The 26140-nt window shown below is 44.1% G+C and overlaps 1 protein-coding gene across 10 annotated transcripts in view; it reads left to right on the top strand.

Annotated features, from left to right (window-relative positions):
* DTNA (dystrobrevin alpha) overlaps positions 1–26140 on the top strand; it is a 305164-nt gene that overhangs the window by 140886 nt on the left and 138138 nt on the right. For 9 of the 10 annotated variants that reach the window (XM_079785103.1, XM_079785102.1, XM_079785104.1 and 6 more), the window contains exon 2: positions 3358–3480. The gene's annotated coding sequence lies outside the window, so the exon portion shown is untranslated. Of the gene's footprint in view, positions 1–3357; positions 3481–19555; positions 19587–26140 lie in introns of those variants that run through there. The other variant, XM_079785105.1, reaches the window with a different exon arrangement.

The raw sequence follows: 26140 nt of genomic DNA, 5'->3' as shown, positions 1-26140 counted from the left end.
TCCGTACACCATCCTTGTGCTTGACCAAATCCCACCACCACAAATGATTCTCCAGCCTGTATTTAAATTGACACCACTGGTGTGAAGATTACTCTTTCTTAGGGGGTCCATGCTATTTTGTGTGCTCTAAGTTGGTGGGGTTCTCTTACTGAGCAAAAATCTGCCTCCTGCAACTTCCGTCCAATCCACGTGCCTAAAATATGGCACTTCCGTCCAATCCGCGTGCCTAAAATATGGCACTTCCGTCCAATCCGCGTGCCTAAAATATGGCACTTCCAAACGAACAAGGTTCTTCTTTCTCTGCGGGGCTCCATGGTAAGATACTGACTCCTAACTAGTCGGGACCCTGAACGGAAAGCTCTTTAGGGAGCTAGACAAAGGAGAAAGTATTTTATTTTACCCCATGACACTAAATTTAATATCTAGTCACACGTTAGTCAAACCAGAAGGTGATGGCTGATGGAGAATTTAAATAAGAATTTAAAGAGAGGAAACGTGTTTCTGTTCCTACTCACTGTTCACATGAGAAATTTGCTTTGCACATGTCCAGGGCTGCAGCAAGAGGAGAAAGTGGGATTGATGCTTTTAAGTCGGCGGCAGTTTGGGAGGCTCGAGAGTGAAAAGAATGATGGATGCGATTCAGTTCTGCCTGCTCCAGGGGACAGAAGCCAAGAGGGGAGGGATGGAGCTGCCTGCAGATCCGACAGCTGCTTTTGATCAGAGCCTGTGAGAAACAGGCTGGACTGCCACTTCTTGGTGGAGGAGGAACAGCAGAAACTAAAGCCAGCTGACAGTGAAGATATCATCCAAGTTGTAACTTTTATTGGAGTCACAGATCCTAGTTAAGGTGCACAACCTGAGCCACCCTGTGGGGGACTTGAACACAGCATCTCTGCCTGAGCCTCTGAGTCTACTGCAATCTGGGATGACCCAGGGACCTGGGAGAAAAATTGAATGCAAAACATCCTTCTAAAAACTGCCAGGGAGAGGAGCAACAACCAGTAGCATCATCCTAAGAGGCCATTACCAAAGGGTATCTCGAGTGTCTCTCTATTGCTAGACTAGAGGCCCGGTGCATGAAATTTGTGCATGGGTAGGGTCCCTAGGCCTGGCCTGTGATCAGAGCCAATCTTCCCCAGCTGCTGGCAGCCGGCCCCACCCCCCGCTGCCACCGCCAGTCGCCCTCTGTGTGGGGCGACCGGCAGGGCAATCGGGGGCCCCAGCGCCGCCCACGTTCACCGCCACCAAACCCTGGTTCCCCATTCCCCATAGGACGGTCAGAGCCTAACGGGGGGGGGGGGGGGGGGGGGGAGGGGGGGACTGATCGGGGCCTGCCGGCTGAGGACAGCTCCTGCGTTGAGCGTCTACCCCCTGGTGGTCAGTGCGTGTCATAGCCGACCGGTCATTCCATCTTCCAGTCGATTTGCATATTACGCTTTTATATAGAGAGATATAGTTGGATGTTCATCTATATGTGTAAACTATATATGTGGTCTTAAATGAAAGTACCTATGATATTGTGTAAGATTTCCATTTATTTTTTGATGCTATGGCTTGGAGAACTACATTTTTGAGGGGGGGTTATGTTTTTAATATCTAACTTATTCCCAGAAGCATAAATCTAATTTATCTGAGCCTTAATTTTTTAGAAAAAGTAGCATGTATTTTAAGAAGCTAGAGGTACTACTGTTCCAATATTAGTTCTAATTCAAAGAATGCCAAATGCATGAGTGTACTTAGAATCTAAGTACAGGGAGAGACGGTGGAATTCTAACATGGCAGAACAAGGGTTAATGGTGTCATGACATTTTCTTTATCTGCTGTTAAATAAATCTCATGCAATAGTGAATACACCTGAGAACCTGGATTAGAGGCAGGGGGGATTATTGAATAGAATTTTTGCTTTGAGTCTAAAATCATAGGATGCCTGAAACCGAGGAAGCTAAATAATTATTGTAATCATTTTAGACAACCTGGGGTTCAAGAAAACACTTGGGAGAGGAAAGCACAGGGTGGGGATGGAATCGGGGCACCTGTACCCTTCATCAGGTGCAGAGCGAGGCTCCTCTGTCCCTTCCTTCTCCACCCCCATGCTGTCCAATGCCTTCTCCCCTTTATTTCCTGTGATCTCCCCTGCTCCCCACTTTTTCCCTTCATCTTAACATGGGCGTTTCTGAGCTTCAAATCTCTGCTGCTTCCAGCCATCTAGCACCTGGCATAGTAAACAGCCAGCCTGTGTGCTGGTAAGAAGGAAAGGGGAAAGGATGGAGGAAGAGAGGATGATGAGAAACACTAGTGATGGAGATAGTGGCAGGGGAGCTAGGTCAGAGGGACAGGAAATCGTCAGCTATGGGAAGTGAAATCTAGAGCCAATCTCCTTAAGTTCTCACAGGCGAGTCTTTTCAGAAGGCAACAGCTTGTCAAATCGTTCTGCTTCGTTAAGAATCATTAACAGGCAATTTTCTGAACTATTTACTATTTATGCTATTACTACAAACATCATAAATCCTGTGGATCATTAAATAATCTCAGGTTTGTACCTACTTACAACTGCTAGAGCTTAAATCAGTAGAGAAGGTGCTGGTCTAGGACACTATGACTCAACTGTAATTTCCTTGGCTTTCGTAGAAATTATGGTGACACACTATTCCAAGAAATGGCCTACTTGGAAAACACGGAAGATTTCATCTTTTTCTGTTTCTGGGTGTTTAATCAAGCTAGGTTTAGATCCCAGGATTCAAGGCCACTATGCTAAGGTCTGTTACTAATGAGCTGCGTAATCTTGCGCATCACTTCACCCTCACCATCCTCATCTACAAAATGACTTCTTGCACACATGTCTCTTTTTCTAAATATTTGTGTATAACCTTTATTGTTGAAAGTATTACATATGTCCCCTTTTTCCCCCCATGGACCTCTTTTAACCAGCCTCCAACCCCCCACCCCCACCCTAGGCCATCACCATCCTATTGTCTATGTCCATGGGTTGTGCATATATGCATACAAGGTCTTTGATCTCTTCCCACCCACCCACCACCCACCCCCACCCCCACCTTCCCTCTGAGATCCCACAGTCTGTTCCATGCTTCTGTGTCTCTGGATCTATTTTGTTCCTCAGTTTGTTTTGTTCATTAGATTTCCCCATATGAGTGAGATCATGTGATACTTGTCTTTCTCCGACTGGCTTATAATGAAAACCAAGGCTCTAAGTTGAGTATTACAGATCATTATTAGGGTGTGAGAGAACTTGTAAAATACCATATGCTCTAGGGAGGCCTGATCTGGCTTCCTGTCTCTATAATAAACATGGAAGTATGAGCTGCTTAGGTAAATAAAAGTCTATTTTTCTCATTGCAGGCAAATAGGATTTACCATTCGCTGGATGAAGTGCCTGGGGAGTCCTTAAATGCCATAGCCAAGCGCCGTTTCAAAGAACAGATGGTTTTGGAAAGTTCATGCTGTTTCTTCACTGAAGTTTAGGTGAGTGTCTGAGACAGAGTTTAAGGACACTGAACTATTTCTCCTTAGAGTGCTTCTCTCATTGCGTGGAAAGAAAAATGGGATTAAATCTGACCAACGTTTTGTACTTTTACTAAGGTGCCAGACAGTGAAAGCCATAATTTTGCGCCTTGTATTTATTTTGCATCATCAGACACCATGTGAACTCTGGTGAGCGAGGTATAGCGATGGCCTCGACTTCACTTCCTGGTCTCTATTAAGCAAATGCCATCATACTTCATTCTGTGCTAAAGGTCACCTAATTTTTAAAATGTATTAACGTATTTCATATCAGAGTAATAAGCCAAAATGAGACAGAACCATGTTTTAATGGCACGAACTAGAGGAAAATGTGACGGGGTAATGGCAGTGTAATCATTAACCGGTCTGCGTGTGGGAAAGGCTGGCATTTCGGCGGCTGCCCTGGAGGGCAGGGAGGTTTGGTAATGCTTACATTAAAGCCGGGCATGGCTGAGGGTGGGTGCAGTTTCTAACTGCTGCGTACCGTGAAGCACACACACAGGCTCACGTGTGCACAGTCAGCTTTGTTTGGCCGGCCATAAAAAGGACAGATAAGTGTTTTTTACCTCATCAGACATAATCCCCCTTCCGTGCTTCACTAGACGGGAGCCTGCAATTGGGCCCTTTGCAGTTCCTCTGCACATGCCAGTCATTGCACAGCAGAGCGGAGAGGCACGGAGGGACTGAGTGGGCTCAGCGAGGAAGTCGTGTGTCTTTCCACCTGCCCCTGAGCGCGGCTTTCAAAGTGTGGCTTGAGTGACTACTTGGAAGAATGGGGCTTTCTAGAACATCAGACTATACCTCTGATCACAGTTCTGAATCAAACAATGCAACTGCCCGAGCATCGACCACCATCTAAATCTAATCCAAAAGACAGGGAAGCTTCCTTTATGCTTTGGGTATCTTCAGAATGACGATGGATAATCCAATCCTCTCATCATCTTGAGGGTGTGTAAATTGGGTTTACTGGGATGGTATGTGGAACTAAGTCGGTGATTTCATTTATGTACGAGATGTGGGAAGAATGCAGTTCTCAGGCGCTAAGTTTAGTACCCTTTCCAAATCTCAGGAAATCAATTTGCCTAGCGTAACATTACCCTGGAGGAGAAAATGAGACTGGAGAGCGTATTTACTTAACTCGCTATTTGGCTATTGTGCTGGTCTGTACCTGCTCAAACCTCTGCTTCCATTCCTTGTCTTGCTCCTACTTTGGTTCCAGGGGAGCTGGCCCCTGTGACCTTGAACTCTGAGCTACAGTAACATCACCACTTCCCTTTGTCCCTTGAGACCTGCGGGCAGCTGTGCCTTTGTCTTCCTACTGCTGCCAATCTCCATCCAGTTGATTCACTCTTCCAAGTTTACCTCTCGATCCTTCATCATCTGGGTAACCATTTCTCTGGATTAAATTCCATGTTTTAAATATATACAGTCGTGGTTTGATCCAAGAAAAGAGAGCAGGGGTCACGTGTTTCTTCCAAGGAAAATAAATGAATTTCAGGAAATAAATTAAAAGTTAAATGTAAAGTTAGGTTTCTTTACACTGAAAAAAATATTTAACGTAATACATTTAAAGCCATATTCTAAGCTATGTGATGCTGTAGTGTTAATTTGTTGCTGTTAATAAAATAGTTGTTGATACTCCCAAATTGCTTATCACATTAATGAGATTTTTTTTTAATTTTCAAATGCATACCAAATAGGATATTTTCTTTTTAAAAATATATATATATATATATTTTTTTTTTATTGATTTCAGAAGAAAGTAGAGGAAGAGAGAGATAGAAACATCAATGATGACAGAGAATCATTGATCCGCTGCCTCCTGCACACCCTCTACTGGGGAATGAGCCCTGGGCATGTGCCCTGTCCGGGAATTAAACCAGCAACCTCCTGGTTCATAAGTCGATGCTCAACCACTGAGCCACGCCAGCCTGGCGGATGTTTTCTTTATTAATATTCACATGTTAGATGTCTGTACGGATGACAGAAGAACCTCTCAGTGCGGCATCGCCCTCATTCCTACGTTCACACATCTAGAGCTTCTGATCTATTTCAGTATGGACCCGACCACTCCCTGCCAGTGGTGGTGGTTTGCTGCTTAATGCCTGATGATCTGGACATCCCACTTTTCCCATAACAGACACTGGCTCTATTGGAAAGCAAGGTGGTCAGGATGCCAGTGTCTGTCTTTGTTGACAGATAAACAGTTCACCACTGTCCCAACAATCCCACTCATGCTAAAGGGCTTCCTTGGCATGAAAGTGGCTTTTCACTTCATTACTTTGGCACTTCACTTGGTTGTTTTAAATGCATGTGCCTTGCTGTGCTCCTTTCCTTCTTCTCATTTATTTATGTGGATGTGTCCCTTTTCAACCTTGTCTCGGAGGCCACTGTGACTGCTCACTCACCTGTCCATGTTAGTGTGTTGTGGGCACACGCAAGAGCACATGGTGTCCCTCCTACCAACAGTCTTCGTCTGTTCAACCAATGCTAATGTTAAACCTCGATGCCTAACTGAGAACCCTTTAGACGATGTGAAAATGCATTATGAGCAGAATCACTTGTACCCCTTCATTGCCGAAGATTAGGAAATACAGGGATGAATGACTTTATGGTGTGGCTTACGATGCCGTGGATAACCGATGTTCTCAGCACACATCTTTCGTAGTTTGGTACAGCCACTGAAAATTCTCATTTTTAACATTTCTCCCCAGCTTACAAAAAATAAGGCTTTATAAAGTCATCTGTTTAAAAAAAATACTCTTGGGAAGAGAAATACACCCACTAATCATAGATACTACATCTCCCATAAGTCTAATGAATTAGTGAGGGAGCGACTCGTGAGTCAGAGGCACAAACACTCCACTCCTGCGGGTTTGGTACACAGACGTAGGAGGAGACTGCTGAAATGATCCCACTGAGTTCGTGATGTTTCCCGGTGGGCCGAGGGAAGCACCTTTCATAAAGATAACTCAGGCTGAACAGATCTAAATGCCCTACTGGAGGAGTGGACATGTTCATTACACAAATGAGCAACATGATGAATACAGATTTTTAAATCCCTGGTGCCCAAACAGTCCGGGAAAGTGCTTTAACCTAAATGTAGTCAGTAGTACTTCTGCTGAGTCGCATAGCATAATGTGGGGAAAATCAAATGTGTTTAAAGGCAGAAATAATGTGTTATCCCTCTTTATGTCCCTGGAAACCAGCCCAGTGCTTGGCACACTGTAGAGAATGTCTAAATACATGATTGGTGAACAGGACAAAGGCACACAGCAACACTGGCTGATGGTACTGAATTCCTCCAACACTGTGAAGCACACACACTGACGTCGCTTCATGCTTAAGCAACCCCACGACGTGGGTCATGTTATTGTCTTCTTTTTTAAAGATGAGTAAAATAGGGCCCCGGACGGGTAGATAACCTGCCCAAGCTTAAGGAAGATGGGTGAGCATTGAAATCCAGTCTGGTTTCTGAGCCTGAGCACTAACTACCATGTTCAACTATCTCCCGTGTCATAGAGTCATCAACTAGCTTTCAAACTCAGAGGCCACCGTGTTTATTATTAACAAGCCTAGGTACTTCTGGATATACCTGTATCAGATCTTGCCAGAATCTCGAATGGCCTTGCTTTGAACACAAATCCCCTCTTTCCAGTGTTCCTCCTCTCTTTTCCTTTTAAAGCATTGCTGCCTGAATCAGTTTCCTCATTTACACTCAGACCTCATTATTTCCATTCTTTCATGGTTTGCTCTGAAATTAATATTTTAAATATGCTCTTGCTCTTTTCTTGCCATTTGCTTAATTTAAGAATGTGTAATCTTGAGCAGCAAGTTACTTAAACTCTGAACCTCACATTCACCACCTGGAACGATATGTCTAGTCTGTTGTGAGACTAGAAAATAACATCCAGAAAACAGCACAGGAAATATGACCAACAGGCCAATATGACCTATTGACCACCGCCCACTTCTGTTTCACAGCCAGTGCGGGCTCCCCCTCAGCTGCAGAGCAAAATCTGTCTCCTATGTTCCTACGCCTGTGTCCTATGTCCTTATGCCTGTGTCCTATGTCCCTACGCCTGTGCCCTATGTTCCTATGCCTGTGTCCTATGTTCCTGTGTCCTATGTTCCTGTGCCTGTGGCCTATGTTCCTACGCCTGTGTCCTATGTTCCTACACCTGTGGCCTATGTTCCTACTCCTGTGGCCTATGTTCCTACTCCTGTGGCCTATGTTCCTACGCCTGTGGCCTATGTTTCTACACCTGTGGCCTAATTTCCTAAGCCTATGTCCTGTGTTCCTAAGCGTGTCATAACACAGGCATAGCAGGCCTCTAACTTGCTGCCTTCCTCTCTGCTCGTCAGCTGACCTTTGCTAACAGAGGCATGATCTGCCTTCCCTAAGCCATGCTCTTGGTGCCTTTACTTTTTCCCAGGTCGGTTCTTCTGCCTAGACTCTCCTCGCTTCCTCACCCCTCTCCAAACCCCCCTCACCCACAAACAACATGCACTCCTTGGTGACTTGCACTAGCCTAGTCATTATGAAGTCCTTGCTAAACCCTTCCTGTGTCAACAGTTATCAGTGCTGTCTCTGAGTTCACATAACCCTGTGGGTCATTTCTAGAAGATCAGCTCTTACTGTAGATGACAGAACCCCCGCTCCCCAGCAAGAAAAAGCCATCTCATTCAGTCATTCATGGGCTCATGTTGCAAGTTCTCATGTTATCCATCTGTCCTCCCTCCGAAATTTTCATCCAGGACAAGTTTAATCTGTGAATTGCCTGTACCAAGCTCAAAGTAGTCTCCTTGGTGTTGGATGAAGTAGGGAGGGCTGTACTTGGAGATATGCTTGCGTGTTTCTGGTGAAGATGATAACACTGCGGCCACTACAAGCAAAAAGAGAGTCCATTATGGGGCAGGGGCCATACTGAGAGGACCTGTGCCACTCTGTCCCAGCCACCAAAGCAGATGCTCCACACTGACATTCTCTTATTTAACTTTCATAATAACCCCTAAAATTGCCTATTATTTCTCCCTTATTTGGATAAGAAAACTAGGGTCCCACGATTTTAGGTGACTTGCCAAGGTCATATTTCTGGTAAGTGGCAGAACCAGAATGTTAAGCCATATCTTTTCCCTGCAGCAAACTGCCACTCTAAAGATCCTATAATTTAATCCTATGCAAATATGCCTGTATAATAATGCTAGAACTTTCTATTTAAAATATTTCCTGAGGAGTAAGCTATTTATAAGTCTACAGATCTTTTTCTCATTGGCAAATGAGTTTATGTTTAGGTTGATGCTAAAATTAGCCCTATTCCTGTGCTATGAGAGCTTCAGAGATGTAGCATCTTGTGGCTGAGACCTACTTATGCACAAACCTCACTTACTGATGCAAGCAGATGCCTGGAAATGATGACGTCCAAAACTGTGGACTGATAGACTTTAGGGCTGCATGTTTTCTAGAATCACCACTAGAGAAGGAAGTTTTAAAGGCAAGGATTCTGTCTCTCTTCCTTTTTTCTCTTTAAGAATATTTATGAAATGACATAGCGATACTATTAGCACTTCTTAAGAGAGTGCGTAAATGTGTTCTAATTTTTTTAATCACACTATTCAAATACTATGTATAAAAATAGTAATTGATATGAATAAAACTCAAAATTTCCAAACAGCTATCTTCTGACTTCATTTTAATTGTATAAAAAGAAAGAAGCAGCATGCATAGTGAAAGGTTCCTTCCTTTTGTGAAAAATTCTAATGATGCTTAGGACACATTTATACCTGTAATGATTATTCATTCATTTGTTAATTATATTTTACACATCTCTTAGGTCCACTGGCTCTGGGCTAGGCACCAGGGAGCCTGGGATAAATAAAGTATAATTATTCCAAGTAATGCCCAGTTAAATTTGCCACAGATTATAATTATGGGATTTAGACTTCATAAGGGATGTTTTTTCGAAAGTCTATCCTAGACCCTTGTCTTAGTGCAGTGGTCGGAAACTGCAGCTTGCGAGCCACATGCGGCTCTTTGGCCCCTTGAGTGTGGCTCTTCCACAAAATACCACAGCCTGGGTGAGTCTATTTTGAAGAAGTGGTGTTAGAAGTTTAAGTTTAAAAAATTTGGCTCTCAAAAGAAATTTCAATCGTTGTACTGTTGATATTTGACTCCGTTGACTAATGAGTTTGCCGACCACTGTCTTAGTCCTTTCTGGCTGCTGTAACAAAATATGAGAGACTGGGTAGCTTATGAAAGCTACCTTATGCAAGTCAAGTCTTTATTTTATAGCCAGATTCCACGAGGCAAAGTAAGGGCATGGTCAAGGTGTTTACAACGTTCTCTTGGGTTTCGAATCTACTCTATTACATGCACCTGATCAAGCTTTGTTTTCTTGCTGCACCTCCCGCAGCCCATATCACTCAGCCACGTGGGACCACAGGTTTGGACCATAAGGTCAAGCTTACAACGATAGCCTTTGGCTATAACTGTGCTGGGACTTTCACGTGGCTTTGCCACGAGAGGACCGTGCCCTCTCATTAGTCCGAGGCTTGAACCTGTCCAAACGCTGTAGCCGCTCTCCACAAGCTCCCACAGCAGGCGTCCTCAAACTACGGCCCGCGGGCCACATGCGGGTCTTTTTGCGGTTTTGTTTTTTTACTTCAAAATAAGATATGTGCAGTGTGCATAGGAATTTGTTCATAGTTTTTTTAAACTATAGTCTGGCCCTCCAACGGTCTGAGGGACAGTGAACTGGCCCCTGTTTAAAAAGTTTGAGGACCCCTGTCCCACAGGCTTCACCTCCTAATGCTACCACGTGGGGCACTAAGATTTCAACATGTGAATTTGAGGGGGACACAAACATTCAGACCTTAGCAACCCCCTAATTTTACATTTGAGGAAGATGAGGCCCCGAGATGTTATGTACCACCCCAACAATCAGCAACCAAGCCACAACCAAGACCCATCTGAATCTCCTACCACCTAGCTGCCCTCCACCAAACAGCAGACAAGCCAGTGTTCCCAGATTCTTGATCTTATTTTCCCCCAAGAGAAGTTTTGAGTCTAAGGAGAAGAGACTGTGGAAATAAGATTGATTTTGGTTCTTATTTGTAAATCTGTAGAAGTAGATTTGTTATTCATCAAATACTTATTGAGAATACTTATTAGGTGACTGTCAGGAGCTTTGCCAGGTGCTAGACATACTGCTGAACAAACCAGAAACGTCCCCCTGGCCCGCATCCTGCTTACTCTCTTGTGTGCATGGCTGTGAATATTTAATTGTGTGAAAACCCAGATTGCCCTTTAATGGAAATACCACAATAATCCAGGCAGTGACAAGCATAGCGTGGTGCTAAAAATGGCATCTGAAGTGATTGTAACATATCCACTTCTTTTAAACATGTGTATTCCATAAATACCCGATATAGTAAAACAGCAAGATACAGAGCTATGTCTTTGGTCTACTACTTTTATATGGATAACGTGTTGAAAATACAGAAGTGGAAAATAATTCTTTTTAAAATTTTTTTATATATTTTTATTGATTCCAGGGAGAAAGGGAGAGGGAGAGAGAGATAGAAACATCAATGATGAGAGAGAATCATTGATGCGCTGCCTCCTGCATGCCCCACACTGGGGATCAAGCCCCCAACCTGGGCATGTGCCCTCGATCGGAATCAAACCCGGGACCCTTCAGTCTGCAGGAGCCAAACCAGCTAGGGCGGAAAAGAATTTTTTACAGTATGAGCATATGTATACTGCTGTGTCTGTCTTTGAGTGCTGTACAGTATCTTGGAAAAAAATAAGAATTCCATTGGCATTCTTAGTTCTGTCCCTGCCTTGTTAAGTTGTCTTTGTTGGTCAATTGGCCCTTTATTTCCTCAGAAGAGTTTGCAGAATGCTATTTCTTTTTATGTGAGTATAATTTTTAAAACGGTGGTGTTGTTTTCCTAACAAAAACTAAGGATTATGGTGAGTTTACAAAAATTAATAATAATGTGCTTTAATATTGATCTGTTCATGTGAGTGACTGTTTAATTGTTTTAGCTTGTATTTTAACCATCAGTTGATCTTGTAACTTTTAAAATCAGACTTTTGAATCTGTATAGTTCATTTTAGCAAAATCTTAAACTTTGAAACTGATGGTTTCAAATCATCAAAGCAGAGGAATAATGTACCTCTGTATTCTGTTAATTCCTAACAATTCTGTAACAGTGGGCTAGGAAGTTTATCATAATTATGTGTGTTTATAATATGCTTGCGGACTCAGACAAATACATGCACTTTTTATATCAATTCTAGTTGCATAGGTAAGTAAGGTGGCTGTCTTTTTCTCAGAACAGGTCTTTATATTACACCATGCCTTCCTAATAAATATAAACTCCAGGATCACATGCTTTCCCTTCTGAAGTTGAATTTCTTCCCAGGGTAGTAGCATCTAAAAAGGCACATTTGGAGAGAAAAGAGCCTTGCTGCATTCCAGATACGGCTGCGTTCTTCCATTCTTCCCGTTCAGCCACAGCAAATGACTCTCTCATGGCCAGTCCAACAGACTAGACCCTGTTACGGTGTGTCCCGCCACAGACTCAGCCCTCAGCTCACATGCCGCCTCCATGTGGGCTCCACCCTGAGAAAGACAAGGCCTGCCACCACCTGAGTCCCGGGCACCTCTCCACTGAACCTGGAGTTCTCCTCTGGCAGGAAACACGTGCAGACGGTAAACACAATGGCGAAATGACCCTACTCTAAAAACCTTCCCCTTCTCTCTGGGATTCTCCCTTCTACCACACTAGGAGTGAAGGGGCCTCAGAAGCAGGGCATGTCAATCTCTGGCATAACTCCGTTCTTAACAGGAATTCCTCCACTGGATAAAAATGGCTGACATTTTCTGCACAGTCCAGTGTGAGGCTGTTGTGTGTAGTTGTCACCTGTAAGCACAAAGCCTTTTCAGTAAAATATTATTAATCCACTTTCCGAAAGATGTTCAAGGCCCTCGTATTTTGTCTTACCTAACAACAAAGGTAATAGTCTAGTTCAGCTCATGATTGCCTTCTCACTAAAATATTCAGATCCCTTTCATACTCACACATAAAGTTGATGCTTACTGTATACTAACTTCAATAAGCTGTGGTTGCCTAGTAACCAGTGGAGGTGTGTCTAAGATTCTGAAGAACATCAATGAATAACTGAAACATTGACGTTAGTTTCAGCTGGGTGACCCAAGCCATAATTCTGCCCTAGCCATCCCGGACGTTTCTAATGAGCTGGTGAAACACTAGCTTTCTCAGAAGTAGCTCATTAAACAATAAAAATAATGTCCTTCCCTATAGTCTTATAAGACTATATACAGAATGACGAGAGAATCAAAGGGACTTGACCTTAACATCTTTGACATAATTTTCACAGAATACAGAACAAAGAAGCTGCTAGGACTCGTGCTCTCAAATGGCTTTCCCCATTTGGGTTAGGGTCAGGGTTGGGGTAGGGTTAGGGTGTGTTCAGGGTTTCTCTCTGTTCAGTGTATGTGTAGAGGTGCCTAGAAACACTACGTTTCTCCATTTCACACGTCACTGGGAGGCTGTAAATGGAATGGGATGTAAAGTGTCCTCCAAAAACACTTTTGATTTCTGATGAACCACAGAATGCCAGGCCTTCCTGCCTCGCGTTACTTATAGGTCATGATTAGGATATCATATCCGGAGGGCCTTCCTAATGTGCCACCTGGCGGGAGCCCACTGCGGGGCCGTCAGTGGGAAGGGAGCACCTGCTCACGTTATGTGCAGCTACTCTTTCCACAGCTTCCGTGCCTCCGCACAGGCTTCTGTCACCGCCCTTCCGGGGTATCCTTCACCTTCACCGAGGGGTGTGGCTTCTCCATGTCACATGTCCCCGGGAGGCTGTGAACGGAACGCAATGGCCTGATGGGGAATGGCCAGTGTGAGGCGTGGCGCTCGGGTCATACCTCCCAGGTTGGCTCCAGTGAGCTCCTCAGTATCATAAATGGGCACCTCCAAAGTGCAGATGAATGGTTCCTGCCAATGGAGCATTTGCCAGGAGGGTCCAGAGTGCCCAGGGTCTTCATTATGAGTCAATGTACATAAAAGGTGTTTACCACATGAACCTTTTCCATTCATTCCAACCCTACATATGCTTCTCTTTTTACCTTTCCCCCTAATTCACCTTACATCTTTTCCAACTATCTCTTACTCTCTGTTTTCCCATAATAATTTGTTCTCCTACGGTCCTACCTTAATTGTATTGTTGCCTCATTTTCTAATAGGCTTTATTTTTATCATAATTGTCATGAATAATTAACTTCCACAGAGGGCCTGCAGGGTGCACGGCATTGCATCTGCTTTCTGGCCTCTCCATGCCATTCCCTGTAATCTACATGCACATTTTACTTCATAGGCAGTTACGTCCGCCCTCTCCCCTCACCTTGTCACTGATGACTTAACCTCGTGTCCTTTCCCAGGGGGAGGTTAGAATGGAAGGGAGAAGCCCAGCTTCTATCACACTTGCATCTGATCTGCATCACTGTCTATGCTCTTGGGGTACCTACACATCCCTCCATAGACCTCCAGAATGTTTGCCGTGCTCATATAGTCCAAGTCTGTAAGCACGAAGTTAAAGAGTCTGGGAAACTATATCTAACATCCCAACAGCAAATGCTTTCCGAGCTTAGGCTACCCTAAATGGGTACTCCCCCTCCCCTCCCCGCCCCGCAATATTCTGGCTAAACAACACTAATTATCTATCTACTGTCAAGTCAGTTAATTATATTTTTCTCATTTATTATATCTACAGCTATACTTTCTTTATCCATATCTTATCTCCCCTTCCAGGTTGAAGGGCATTTCTATGTTTTGACAACATTTTATACTGTATGTGCTTTTAGAAGGCACTTAATTAAAACATGCTGAATTAGAACAAGTCCTCTCATTTTAGAATGAGCTACATGAATGAGCTACATGCAAGAGACAACACACACACACAAGGATCTCTGAGTACTGTGTCTTCAGACTAAGAAAACGAATTCTCTCAAGAGCAAGGTCTCAGGAGTCTCCTTGTTCCCTTGACTTCACAGGTAGACTTGATTTTCAGACATGTCCTTCCCCTTCCCCTCGTGCTAAAAAAGAACAGATGTACTCAAATGGCGGCATCATCCTGGCTCTGCAGTCACACCTGGTTTCCTGGGTTGGGCCTGTCCCGGAGGAAGAGCAGACACCACTTCTTCCCCGCCCCCTGTGAGTTACCTAGAGTCTGCCACTCAACACATAGACCCTCTTGGCAGAATACAAGGCCATCAAAGAATGCAGAGCCTTCCGAGCTCTTCCTAATTTTCTATCAATTGGAGCTCACTAACGTTATGAGCATCCTGACCTCCCAACTCCCTTGGAATCTTTCTGCATTTTGTCCTCCTCAGGACAGATTCTGGCCTGGGAGTGTGTTTGCTTCTTTGCAGTATCCACTCGCTTTTGTTGCCAGCAGAAGGTGGCTATACTGCCATGTGGCTTGTCCCTGACAGAAAAGCCAGTGTCACCCACCTCCAAGGAACTCCCATCCCTGCCGTGGACTCCAGGGCATATTGTAGAGTTTCCCAGATGGTACCAACTGGGTCAGGGAGGGAGCACCTCCGAGATGAACCGCCATTGAGAGTCAGCGTGGTGACGTTACCAAAGCTAAGGGAGCTGACCCAGGCCTCCAGGTCCTGCCCTGGCCCTGGGAGAATTCATGGCAGGACTTCCTGCCAGTTATTTCACCTCAGTGAGTCTCAGTTTCCTCATCAATACAGTGAAGTATTATACGAAGTTATAGGTATGCATCCTGCCAATTCTAAAATCCTGTGCTTAGACTTGCTAACTTAAACTCAATAGCCCTCACCCCCACAGGAATCTATTCAAAAGAAATTGTCTAAATTATGACCAAAAATTTACATATAAAGGCACATGGCTTATAAAAAGAAGAAACCTGGAAAGAGCTAAATATATATTTAACAATAAGGGTGGCTAAATATATTCTGATGAATCCAAATAGAATTTTATGCAAATATTTTAAAATATTTTGAAAGAATAGATAATACCATACAGTGTTTATTTTACATGTCATTCATTAAACAAAAAAAAGCAATATTCAAAATGATCCAGTGTTTTAATACATAAATTAAAGAAATATATCAAAATGTAGATCTTGGTTATCAAAGGGTGGAATCATGTGTGCTTCAATGTTATTTCATAAATCTTTACATTTGGGAATAAATTTCCATAGGTGGGTAGGATAAAATGACTCAAGGTTCCACAGTAAGTTATCTGTAGGATATGTAACCATCAATTTCACAGTGCTTTTAAAAAATATATTTTATGTGATGTGTCAACAGCAGGAAATCACAAAGAACCCCTATTATTTACAGCACCCTTAATACAATTCAAAAGAGCGATGTATGTTTCGAAAACATCTTAAGGGTAGAATAGAATATCTTGATATTGAGTTATATAAATCGAGATAGCTTGCAACAGCCTTGTTCTTTCATAAGAAATTTTCATGAAATAGAGCAGATACTAATCCGATTAATATTTTTTCGGTCAGCTGTTCAAAGTGGCCCAAGAAGCTATGTGCTTGCAAAAATTGTTTAGATTAGAATCTCTTTTTGTCATTGTTGCTATTAACAAGTTTTCTTTTTTGCCACCCCCCCCCCAAAAAAATAAAACACCTGTGGTATCATAAAAAATATTTATTAAATGTGACCCCCCCAAAAAAATTGCATTTACAGAGGTTCAAATTGTTTTGCCTTGTTTTCATTTTATTGACATTAGCAGCCAAGGGTTTTTTGTAGCCAGGCCTCTTAATTCAAGCTTGTGACCTCAGAGCCCATTCTGTGACCTTGAGTTTGTGGGAAATGAGGTGCCCTCGTGCCTGAAGAGAGAGCAGTGAAGCAAATAACCTCCATGCACCACCACCACCCCCCCACCTCTCTGCGGGCCCTGGGCTTGGCAAGTCCACTTCCTGGTCAGCTCTGAAGCTTTATGTGGCCCAGACTGTTTCTCCCCAGGTGATTGGATTCTTCCTAGGAAATTAAGTGGGTCATACCAGCACAGATTACAAAGTTCGTTCACCCTGAGCGAGACATTAATCCTAACATTTGCAAAAGAGGATTGAAAACTTGGTGAAACCAAATATACTGACATCATATGCGCTAATGCTCAGGAGAATTCAAACCAGTCGCTTTCCCACCTGACACAGGCAGGATGTTTGCTGACCGTGTGAAACGCTCCAGTCGCCGGCTACATTCACTACTAGATAGACGGTAGACTCTTAGATTTACAAAATGAGGAACAACTAGGTACATGACCAACCTGTAGGAGCAAAAACGGCTCAAGGTAAAGAAATGAGAGCAAACAGGGAGAGTCTCCATTCAGCCAGCCACACCTGAGAACAGTTATGAATTATTCAAATTGTGGTTCTACGAGTCTTGCCCTCATCGGCTGCTCTGCGGAGGACTAGGGCTGGATTGTCCGGGCCCGTGCTTCCTGCCTTTTGGCTGTTCTGCCTTCCTCACACCTTCACAGGGCTGTGCCGTCAGGAGTCACAACACTGTTTTAATAATCTCTACTGATTTGTTGAGGGGATTTTTTGTTTTAATGATAGAGAAACCTTGCAACGTGCAGCATTCATTGTATTCTTTCTGGCAACTTCCCATGATGAAGATTTTTCTCTGCCACGTTTTTGTTTTGCTTTGCTTTGTTTTTAAACCCCTGGCTGCCTCTTTGCATGTAAGTCTTCAAAGAGATCTTCATGCCAATGTGCCTGTGCAGTTGGCTTTGGTGTCAGGTAATTTCCTGAGTTAGAGGACTGTGGGGAGAGGTCTGTATTGGTGAGCAGTTTACAGCCCTTGTTACAGATCAAGGGGACCTTTTAAAGGCTCCTGGTGACCCAACATCAGTAAATTGTTAAATAGGCAGGCAGCCTGGGTGCATTGCTTTTATTCTGAAGCTTCTTATGATGAAAATTCCTTATACCCCATTTTAATTGGGAAAAAAGACTGTTCCTTGAGAATACAACATAAATATCAAAATGAGCTCTTTTACTGAGTGTATTTTTCTTTTATGTTTAAAATCTTCTTTAAATCAACTTTCAAGTTTAACACGCTTCCCATAATTCATTTAGCACTGGGAATATGTGCAACCTTTTGACCAGTCAGAACCTCCTAGATCAGTGGTCGGCAAACTCATTAGTCAACAGAGCCAAATATCAACAGCACAACGATTGAAATTTCTTTTGAGAGCCACATTTTTTAAACTTAAACTTCTTCTAATGCCACTTCTTCAAAATAGACTCGCCCAGGCCGTGGTATTTTGTGGAAGAGCCACACTCAAGGGGCCAAAGAGCCGCATGTGGCTCGCGAGCCGCGGTTTGCCGACCACTGTCCTAGATGGTTTGTAGGGGAGAGCAAGCAAGCCTCGCTATTTGTCTGAAATGATCATTATATTTATATGGTGTCACTGTCCAAACTCACATTGTGAAGGGTGAGATGGATCGCGTGTATCTGGTTGGGAGTGACAGTTGGATCAGCGAGGGTAAGTCAAGTGTCAGTGGGCGTTCTCATCGTCCCTCTTCCTCAGAGCTCATGAACATTTTCGCTAAAGAACACTAGCCATCGTTTGTTGAACACTTGGTGTGTTTAAAGCTCAGTTCTTGCTGGCTTTCTCATTTCATCCTTTTCAAAACTCTTTAAAGTGGGGACTTTACAGAAGAGCAACTAAGGTTTAGAGACGTTGACTAATCCACCCAAGACCACAGAACTGGTACGGGCGAGAGTCTGGTTTCAAACCCACGTCTGCGCGACTCCACCACCGCCCCTCTGAGGAGCTCCTCTCCTCCGCCTCCCTTTGCACGGGGAGCACGAAGGAAGAGACCCTGCAGATTCCCCCTGAGCTCAGCCCAGCAGAGAATGCTGCGCGCACCCCGAGGCTCCCTCCACGAGAGGGGCAGCCCACTCGTCCCTGGCTTTATCCGCCGAGAAACAGCCGCTGTGCCCTTCCCTGTGCCCCAGGCCCCAGGCCCCTCATCAGCCTTCCTTAAAGTGCTGGGCATAAACTGGGTCGGGGGGAGGGGGGGGTCCTTAAAGATTGATTATGCCGCTGTTGGTTTGGGGGAGAGGGTCCCAGGATTGTTCAGAGTCGACAGTGTCCCCACTCCAAGACCTGCCACTCTTCATGTAAAAGCCCAAACAGAGTTTGGTGGATTCTAGGAGTTTGTATCACCACAAATCCAAAACTGTGATCACGTTAAATAGTACTGAAACCGAATCTGTTTAAATAACGGTTAAACACACAGGGTGTTGGTGGAAAAAAGAATGGAACTTTTTACCTCCCACCTCTGAGCTGTGATTAGCAGTTTGCCCTAGAAAAGCACTCTGAGACTAGCCCTTCATATACTAACCTAGTGTTTTCGGCCTCTGTGTTTACTGAGTCATTTAACATGTTTTTAGATTTTTAAAGGAGCTGTGAGATATTGCTGTATTTCCTGTTGAGTTGGTAACTGGCCTTTAAACATGTTTGGTTAACAGGAGTAGTAGATAATCATCAGTATTCCAAGGGATTAGAGGCAACTCAAAACTGCATGCGGTTATTTCATTAGTTGGTCGCAATGCTTTGGACACCTTCTATGCTTATACCTCTGTTCTTCCTTTTTCTTATTTTTTTCTTGCTCACGAAGTTGAGTCAGCAACAAAAATATATTCAAATTCAACTTGTCATCCAGACACACAAAAAAATCTGACTTTGTCAGGGTGGGTGGAGGGGAGAAAAGCAACTTTTTTGTCAGTCTTTTGTATTTCAGCAGCTGGATTCATTGCTACCATGGTAACGGGCCACATGATGAGGTGTATTAGATTGCTGTGTGTTGAGTACAAGGGGAAGAATGAGCACAGCGTTTTATTGAAGTGAAAGGTTACTGTGGAGTTTCTTCTGGGGAAATGTGTAAGGTCAAAGCCTGCAGCGCTCAGCATCTGTAGTGCTTCCGAGGCAGAACTAGGGGCACGGTGGTCAGTGAACTACACAACCAGGTAAGGCACAGCCGCGTCTGTAAGACTGAACTCTTCTTCTTCTGAGGCATAACTGGCCGGGTGGCATTTCACTGCCCCCCCCCCACATGCTGTCCCCCTCCCCACCTCCCCCACCTCCAAATTCATGTTGCTAATTTGCAAACCTAAAGCGTTGCGAATGTTTATAGTCCTGTGGCAATGTGTGTGAGGGGGTGTGTGCGAGTAAAAGGGAAGGACTTGGAAAGGAAGTAATAAAATGTGACAGTCAGTGTCGTCAGACGGACGTGCAGCTGAGCAGGGTTTCCTGGTGCCTCTCAGGGGTCCACTTTCCTCCGAGGACACCTTACCAGGCACTGGCCCAAAGCTGCTGGGCTCGCGTACTAAACTCAGCAGCGGGACAGAGTCCTCCTGCATGTTCGTTCGTGTATTTATTGTATCTGGGCTCTTTGCCCTCTCTCATCATATGCAGGCCAGCCTCATCCAAATGAATAGTTCTGTTTTCTCTACACTTTTTTACAACATGTTTTATTTCCATTAGTGTTCTGTTCTTTCAGTCATGGTGGTCATATGTGTCTAGAGGATTTAAAAATAGTAGTAAATGCAATACGGGTTAGTATAAAATGAACTGTTTTGCGTAGAGGCGGGTGAGAGCAGAATGCAAGCAGTTCGGAGTGGCTTCGCGAAGCATCAATCCCCAGAGCGGGGACTCCTCCTCCTGCCTTGTTTACAGATCAACGGGCAGCCTGCTTCCGAGGGGGAGGCTTGGAGAGGCTCCCGCTAAAGGAGAAAATTCCTTCATGAATAACTTACTTGGTTTCTTGCTCACGGTTCCTACTGATGTTGATGTTTGCTTTTCTCCCAAGACATGGTGATTTAATTTTCTCTCTGAGGGCTAACCTTTGCAACTTCTCTGCTCGCAGAGCGAAGCTGAGTTGGCAGCTTTAGAGGCAACAGCTAACTCCGCAGCGGCAGAGCCTCTGTGTTATTCCAGTCAACCCACTGTCCAGTTCCCCCGGGGAGTTTCCTATAGGAGAGCCTTTGAAAAATGCTTTCTCAGCCAAAATCAGTTATTTGCCACTAATTGGCACTGATCATGATCAAAGCCAATATATTATCCCAAGTTTAGTCACAAACTACTCTTTCTTCAAAAAGAGAAACTTAGACTTATTAAGTCCATTTATGCTCTGTGATTTTAATTGTATTTCTTTTTTTAAAATATATTTTTTATTGGTTTCAAAGAGGGGAAGGGAGAGGGAAAGAGAGATAGAAACATCAATGATGAGAGAGAATCATGGATCGGCTGCCTCCAGCACGCCCCACACTGGGGATCGAGCCCACCACCCAAACATGTGCCCTGACCAGGAATCGAACCCTGACCTCCTGGTTCATAGATCGATGCTCAACCACTGAGCCATGCCAGCTGGGCTTAAGTTTTATTTTGTAATAAGAATTGTATATTTTAGGGAATATAACGATGATTTGATATATATAGTGAAATGATTAATATAGTCAAGCTAATTAACATATCTTCTCTTCAAATAGTTATGTGTTTGTGTGTGTGCTGAGAGCACCTGAAATGTACTCTCTTAGCAGTTGTCCAGTGTTCAGTATGAACAGTAGTCACCAGGCCGTACAGCAGATCTTTAGACTGGCTTATCCTATGTTACTGCAACGTCTCCCTGTTTCTCTCATCCCCCAGCCCCTGGTAACCACCATTCTACTCTCCGCTTCTATGTATTTGACTTTTTTAGATTCCATATATAACTGAGTTCATTCAGTATTTTTCTCTCTATGCCTGGCTTACTTCACTTAGTAGAATGTCCTCCGTGTTCATCCATTTTGTTGCAAATGGCAGGATCTCCTTTTTTAAGGCTGAATAATATTCCATTGTATGTATGTACCACAATTTCTCTGTCCATTAATGTGTTGACACACACCTAAGTTTGTTTACATATATTGGTTATTGTGAATAATGCTGCAGTAAACATTGGGGTACAGATATCTCTTCCAGGTGCTGATTTAATTTCCTTTGAGTTTACACTCAGAAGAGGGGTTGCTGGATCATATGGTAGTTCTATTTTTAGTTTTGAGGTGTGTGTTTTTTTAACTCCACACTACTTTCCATAATATAAGTGGAAGAGCCACTTATAGTTGTTTTGATACTTACATTGTTAAGAGGCAAAATGACTTTTGATGCCATTGCAAAATTTCTTTAAATTAGAAATTTTGCCAATATTGTTTAATTGAATTATGTTTTTATCATCCCTTGTTTAAATATGCTTTATTGTTAATTTTGGATGACTGGTAGTATATGAGTAATTCTTAACATTTTGGCTTTAATTTCTACAGCTCCATAGGAGCCTCTCTGATAAATAATTATCTGTAAACATTTGCCTTTATTAAGGAGATAGATATTCAACACAATCGTGATAAAGAAGAATCATATTGACTATGTAGTCTTATCTGTAAAATTAATAATAGCCTTTGAGCCCTGAGACAATATTTCTAAAATAAATGATGCTCAAGCTAATAACTCAATATCAGCTAGACATTCCATTCACCTACTGAACAACAGTTGGTTGCTTCTGCTATAAATACCCATGTGCAGGTATTTGTATGGACATAGTTTTCGACTCCTTCAGGTAAACACCAAGGCATGTGATTGTTGGGTCAGATGGTAAACGTATGTTTAGTTTTGTAAGAAACCATCGACTGTCTCCCAAAGTGTCTGTACTAAGTTGCATTCCCACCAGCAGTGAACAAGTGTTCCTGCTGCTCGGCTTCCTCACCAGCATTTGATGTTGTGGCTGTTCTGAACTGTAGCCATTCTAATAGCTGTGCGATGGTATCTCATCGTTGTTTTCATCTGCATTTCCCTGGTGACATGGAATGCGGTCAACTTTTCCTATGTTATTTTCCATCTGTATATCTTCTTTGGTTCGGTGTCTGTTTAGGGCAGTGGTTGGCAAACTCATTAGTCAATAGAGCCAAATATCAACAGTATAACGATTGAAATTTCTTTTGAGAGCCAAATTTTTTAAGCTTAAACTTCTTCTAACGCCACTTCTTCAAAATAGACTCGCCCAGGCCGTGGTGTTTTGTGGAAGAGCCACACTCAAGGGGCCAAAGAGCCGCATGTGGCTCGCAAGCCGCAGTTTGCCGACCACGGGTTTAGGGCATTGCCCATATTTTAATCAGTATGTTTGTTCCATTATTGTTGAGGCTTAAGAGTCCTTTGTATGTTTTGGACAACAGTTTCTAACAGAAGGGCTCAGCAACAGGGAAACAAGCAACCTGATGAAAGTACGGGTCTTCTGAAAACATTTCTCCCAGTCGGGGGCTTGTCTTCTCCTTCTCGTTCTTATCTTTCACGGAGCAGACATTTTAAACTTTAATAATGTCCATCTCCTCAGTTCTTTCTTTCATGGATCGTGTCTTTGGTATTGTCTTTACTAATTACTTTTAAATACATACAAATTAAACAAACAAATACTATTTTAATCTTTAGCACATATTTTTAAACGAGAGAAATAGGAAGAGGAGAGGGAGTTAATAGCCAGTGTTAGGGAGGGTGTAGGAAACATGAACCGTCACACACTGTGGTGAGAATTAAACTGATACTTGGAGGGGAAGTGGTTCTGCCTGGCAGTGCACAGCAAATGCTTTAAATATTGCAGAGCCTTGGACCCAACAACCCTCTGAGGAAAATAGCCTAACCAAATAAAGCCAAGTATGTTTGCCAGTTTTTCATTACTGTGATGGTTACAAAATCTGAGAAATGGAACAAATGCACCAGCTTGTATTGCTGAGCTGATAGAAGAAAGCGGTGAGGAGTCAGAGGCGTGGCTGTGTGGCTGCCCAGCTGCTCCACTTCTTTATCTTTAGGTAGAACGTGGACAGGCAGCATGGTATGGAGAAAAGGGTCTAGGCTTAAGGGCCAGTGTGCTTGGGCCCTCCTGCTGACTGGCTGAACTAGTGTAAATATGCAAATGTCAGGCATTATTAAAATCCTGATGAGTCCCCTTTCCACCTATATGCATTTCTCTTCACAACTGATGTTGCAAATAAAATGTCCCCTGTATATAAGTAGTTATTATCTCTGTTGGTCCTTACAAAAACCTCAGGAGCCAGGTACTTTTACATGTATCATCTTTATTACACAGATGAAGACATCAAGACCAGAGAGGTAAAGTAATCTCCCCAAGGCCATCTATATATATAAAACCCTAATATGCAAATAGACCGAATGGTGGGACAGCCGAACAACCAAACAACCAAACAACTGAACATTCGGTTGCTATGACATGTGCTGACCACCAGGGTGTGTGTGGGGAACATGGCGAGCGTCAACCATGGCGGGATGGTGGAGCAGGTGAACGGAGGTGCCAGACCAAGACGGGGTGCCAGTCGCTGTCATCAAGGCGAGCCTCTGGTGGTTACTGAAAATTATTTCCTCCCACGCACCACGGTTCCACCTGGCACTCGCACCTGCTGCTGGTGCTGGAGCCACCGCTCGCACCCACTGCCAAGGTCTGGTGCCAGTCCCGATCGCTCGGCGCCATCAGCAGGTACGAGCAGCAGCTGCTGGGCCCGATCACCCCTGAGGGCTTCTCCACCTCCCCCTGCTCCTGAGGGGCAATTGGGGCAGCAGCCGCCACTCGCACCTGCTGATGGTGCCAACCCTGCTCACACCCGCTGCTGGTGCTGGCCCCAATCGCTCCACACCATCAATGAATGCGAGCAGGGCTGACGCCGTCAGCGCATGGGAGTGGCAGCGGTGGGAGCAGGGCTGCAGCGGGAGGGGCCGGGCATGGGTGCACAGGATGGGCCGAGACCCACCCCTGTGCCCACCACAGCCTCACGGCCCACAGTTCCTTTCAAGGTGCACGAATTCATGCACTGGGCCCCTAGTAGTTAATAAGAGAGAGAGCCATAGGTAGTGGGGCTCACCCACTAAGCTAGCCTACTCTCACTCCATGGAAAGTCTATTGTACATCAAGAGATGATGTTTACAAAGTACCTGACATTTAGAAAGATGTTAGCAATTATTATTGTGTAATAAGATTTAGAAGGTGTTCTGGTATTTACGTCCTTTTGCATAGCACTGCTCAGAAACAATAAGATTTTTAGGGCAGCTTTGGATTTTTCTTATCTAAGTTTGAGTACAGCTTTTTTTAGGAGCATGCCCATTGTAAATTGAGGGAATTCCTTTTTTACCCAGTACTATTGTCAATACTATCAATCAGTTTGGCACCTTTGAAGTTTTCATCTCTAAGAATGTGCTTCATAGAAATGTTCCATATACACATCTATGTAGCTCTGACCTTTTGCCAAAGAATGACACTGCTAATGATATTATTATGAGAGCAAGCATATTCCCTTTCCCGGCTGGGTATTTGAATAGTATATCAATTTGTTCATTGTGGTCTTGCTAGGAATTAAATGCTCTGACATTTGCACAACCTAAGGGAGCTCGTGAGAGGTTGGCAGCCAGGAAGGGGAATCAGGCCAGATTTAAGGGGAGGGATTGGTAGCAGAATCCTCAAGGTCACATGGAAGGTTCCAGACAGAACCCAACCAGGCCCTAGAGCAAAGTCAGGTACAAATCTGGGTTCTGCTCTTTTCCCTATGATATGGGTTAGTTGGGAAGTAGGTGGATTGTCACCTTCTGTACAGAAAGAATGTTATGGAAAATTAGGTGACTTGCAATCCAACTGAATTAAGAATGTCAACAGATGCAGAATTAAAAAAAAAAAAACTTAAACATTCTAGATACAAGCAGTGCAAGAACAACAGCTCTGATGCGTTGGAATTCCTGGAGAGAATGGTACTACAGTGGGGTGTGTTTGAGAGATGAGCAACAGTCCAAGTAGAGGAGGTTTGGGGACACCCTGGCTCAGGGCAGCAGGGATGTGAGGACTCTAGAGGGACCTAGGAGAGAGGGCAAGGTGAGCCTCAAGCCTGGGTGACCAGCAGCTGCCCCATCGTCTGATTCTGTCACTCTTATAGCTCCCTTTCTCTTCATTGATGACTTCAGAGTGCTTCAGCTAATTATGTCATTGGGTATATGTGCCAGGTGACTGCCCTGTCAGAGGACAAGGAAGAAGACCAGCAGACCTCCCACCACTCTGTTCCTGGGGGGGATGCGGTGGGAAAATCTCTCTCTAGACATTTGTCCTCTGCTATGTCACCCCCATCTGAGATGGCTACCTCTCCATGAGCTTAGGAGATGGTGTCTTTCAACTATTAGGCAGTACGTTGATAAAGTTAGTCATTCACAAGGTCTCCAAAGTCATTTCTGCAAATGTTATGTGTGATTATCTGGAGAGGCTTTTATTAACCACTAGAGGCCCGGTGCACAAAATTCATGCACTGGGGAGGGGGGGTTCCCCCAGCCTGGCCTGCACCCTCTCGCGCAGTCCAGGAGCCCTCAGGGGATGTCCGACTGACAGCTTAGGTCCTCTCCCCGCTGTCAGTCAGACATCCACTGCCGCTGCACTCACCAGCCGTGAGCCTGGCTTCTGGCTTAGTGGGGCTCCCCCTGTGGGAGTGCACTGACCACCAGGGGGCAGCTC

This window comes from Cnephaeus nilssonii (genome assembly GCF_951640355.1).
Source record: "Cnephaeus nilssonii genome assembly, chromosome: 11".
NCBI lineage: Eukaryota > Metazoa > Chordata > Mammalia > Chiroptera > Vespertilionidae > Cnephaeus > Cnephaeus nilssonii.
The sequence above is the reverse complement of the archived record's forward strand: the minus strand, read 5'-3'. Positions and strand labels throughout refer to the sequence as shown.